Source organism: Drosophila albomicans, unplaced genomic scaffold (assembly GCF_009650485.2).
Source record: "Drosophila albomicans strain 15112-1751.03 unplaced genomic scaffold, ASM965048v2 utg000120l_pilon, whole genome shotgun sequence".
Classification (NCBI taxonomy): domain Eukaryota; kingdom Metazoa; phylum Arthropoda; class Insecta; order Diptera; family Drosophilidae; genus Drosophila; species Drosophila albomicans.
This window is the reverse complement of record NW_026263520.1, coordinates 94,617-98,125: the sequence shown is the minus strand read 5'-3', so window position 1 is coordinate 98,125 and position 3,509 is coordinate 94,617.

The following is a 3,509-nucleotide window of genomic DNA, read 5'->3' as shown; positions in this document are numbered from 1 at the left end:
AATTTCGCACAATATTCACGTCATTTGACAAAACTGTGCAAGAAAAATGTTCAATTCGAGTGGACTAAAGAATGTGAAGAATCGTTTAAATATCTTAAAAAGGCATTAATGAAACCAACATTATTGCAATACCCTGACTTCAGCAGAGAATTTTGCATAACCACAGATGCAAGTAAACATGCATGTGGTGCAGTACTATCTCAAGAGTACGACGGTGAGCAACTACCAATTGCATATGCATCGAGAGCTTTCACACAGGGAGAAAGCAACAAATCAACTACAGAACAAGAATTAGCCGCTATCCATTGGGCAATAAAACATTTTAGACCATATGTTTACGGAAGACATTTCTTAGTAAAAACTGACCATAGACCGTTAGTATACTTATTCTCAATGAAGAATCCATCTTCAAAGCTGACTAGAATGAGATTAGATCTAGAAGAGTATCAATTGACAGTTAAATACCTCAAGGGAAGGATAATCACGTTGCGGATGCATTATCTCGCATAAACGTAGAAGAATTAATACAAATGAACAGAAAAATTTTGATGGTACAAACGAGATCATCAAGAATACAGGAAAACATCTGCGCAGATGAAAAAATTAAAATGCATGAAAATATATATGAGCCCAATGTCCATGAAGTTGTTAGCAATAATGACGTAAAGAAATTCGTGAAATTACAAATGAACAATTTTATATGTATAAAAACAAATAATTTCACAATTTGCAGTTAAAGATTTATATTCTAATGAAAAATTCGATTTAGATCAATTTTTTCAAAGGCTTATTTCAGAAGCCGGGATACACAAAATCATTAACTTACAGATGTCACCAAGTGAACAAATTTTCGAATCTGTCACTTTAAATGAATTTAAAAACAAGTGAGAAAGCTACAGTCGAGTGTACTCGACTGTGAGATACCCGCTACCCATTTTGAATAAAAAAAATATATTTTGCGGTATTTTTCTCAAAATATACCGAATATACTGGAAAAATACTAAAAATATACCAAATGGTACGTTTGGTATATCGATATAGTACCGCATTCAACATATACCATAGACAGCACAATATACCAGACTGTCGGCCAAAGCAACTAAGAGTCCTAGTAAGTAGACGTGTTTGCCCATACAAAAGTATTTCTTTAATAACTTCGACAATTTTTATCTGATTTCAGGAATCATAACTAATATAGTAATTATTATCTGTACCAAAATTCGCAACTCTAGCTTTCAAATTACGCTTGTTATTCGATTTTTGATTTGCGGGGGCGGAAGTGGGCGTGGCAAAATTTTGAAACAAACTTGATCTGCGTGCAAACATAACAAATGCTGTCGAAAAAAAATTATAGCTCTATCTCTCATAGTCTCTGAGATCTAGTGTTTCATACGGACAGACACACAGACGGACAGACGGACAGACGGACATGGCTATATCGTCTCGTCTGTTAACGCTGATCAAGAATATATATACTTTATAGGGTCGGAGATGTCTCCTTCTACCTGTTACATACATTTCCTGCCGGCACAAAGTTATAATACCCTTCTACCCTATGGGTAGCGGGTATAATAAGGGCAATAAAGAATTAATGGATATAAAAATAGCGCTATTACAAAGAGTGGCACACATAGACAAAAATGACAAAAGTCAAATTAATGCAATCCTGTTAAGATATCATAACGATCCAATTGAAGGAGGTCATACAGGGATTACGCGTACCCTGTCCAAAATAAGGAAATCATACTAATGGCCAAAATTGCTACAAACAATTAAAAGTTATTTAAAAACGTGTGTAGACTGCCTGTCGGGAGCAGCAGACAGCGCATGTTAATGCAATGCTGTGACAGCGTCTGCCAGCAGCGCTGCATCTGCCGGCAGCGCTGTATGCTCTCTGTTAGCGATCGCTTGCAGTTCGATCGGCTAATTGTTTGTCTCTCTTGGTTTGACTATTCAATTGTAAATTCTTGTATATCGTGTCGGTGGCGAAGCTTGAAAGTGTTCAAGTCACAGCCAAATAATCCAAAGTGGTGGTTACATATACGAACATGTGTGCCATTTAATAAACATTTAATTTGAATTCGCGTGTTTTATTTATAAACAATAGACGTGCGAATAAAAGCTACTAAAAAAGCTTAGTAGCTCAACATTTGGAGGCCCCGGCGAGATATATACTCTCGCTAAGTGTTGTGAATGCAATTGATTTGCATAAATACATAATTGTTGAAAATAACTAAACATAAAATAACAATAACAATTGTTGAAACATTGAAAGTGCAAGTGCTGAAGAGTGCAAAGTGCTAGAGTTGGAATTGATTTATATATGTACATATGCATATATATTTAACAAGCGGTGCATTTCTATTTTTGCATTCTCCGTTGTTTGCGCATGTTCGCCGTTGCTCCGCGTCTTGCGCACCCTCTCCGCACTCCGTCGCTTGTCTATGCTCTCCGCTACTCCGCTGTCGCAGCTGCGTACATTGCCCTTGCTGCTCTCTCTTATGCTCTCGGTTTTGTGAACTAAATCAGCTAATCAACTGATTAACTTTGAACAGCTGCTGTGCGTAAGCAACTCGCGCGCGTTTGTGATCGCGGCTTTGACGCGTTTTCCGTGGTGCGCTTCACTTTAAGCTGCTGCTGTGCGTAAGCAACTAGCGCGCGTCTGTGATCGCGAGTTTGACGCGTTTTGTCTCACTTTGAACTGCTGCTGTGCTTAAGCAAACCGCGCGCGTTTTTAATCGCGGTTTGACGCGTTTTTCTTGCTGCGCTGCACAGTAAGTTTGCCATACAAAGTGAGCAATTGCCAGTTAGCAAAAGTGCGGTTAACTGCTAACAATGGAAAACTCGATAAACGAGCAAGCGACTACTGTCGAAAATCGCGCGCGGTTTTTCAAGCGGAAGGTTCTATCGCTCCATGATAGCCTTGTGAGACTCGATGCGTCGCTTTCTGAAGTTAAGCTAGCTACATTTAATTCATCGGAATTAGCAGTACGGTTGGAGCTATTAGAACGTGCTCAAGCTTCATTTGATTTAGCTCAGAATGCGCTAGAGGAGATCGACTATAATGAGATCGGTAGTGAAACGCGAGACAATTTCGATGAGCGTTTTCTTGAAGTGAAATCGCGTGTTCGAGCGCACTTTGACAGTCGTGAGCGCCAATTGATTCGGTCGTCGTCCACATTGCGGCGTGATGAGACCATCGATCCTTCGGCTAATGGCCTCAGTGCCCGCGCTAACAGACGTCGTCTTCCCGAGCTCAAACTTCCCACGTTCGGTGGAGGTTACACGGAATACGCGAGTTTTTTGGTCAATGTTCGAGTCTGTCATTTGACAAGGATAACGACTTAGATGATGTTGAGAAGTTCCAGCATCTACTATCGTGTTTAACTGGTCCAGCATTGGATGCAGTTAGATCATTGGATATATCGAGGCTCAAATTATCGTGTGGCGCTGGATATCTTGGATAATCGGTTTAACAACAACCGACTTGTGTTCCAGTCGCACATCAA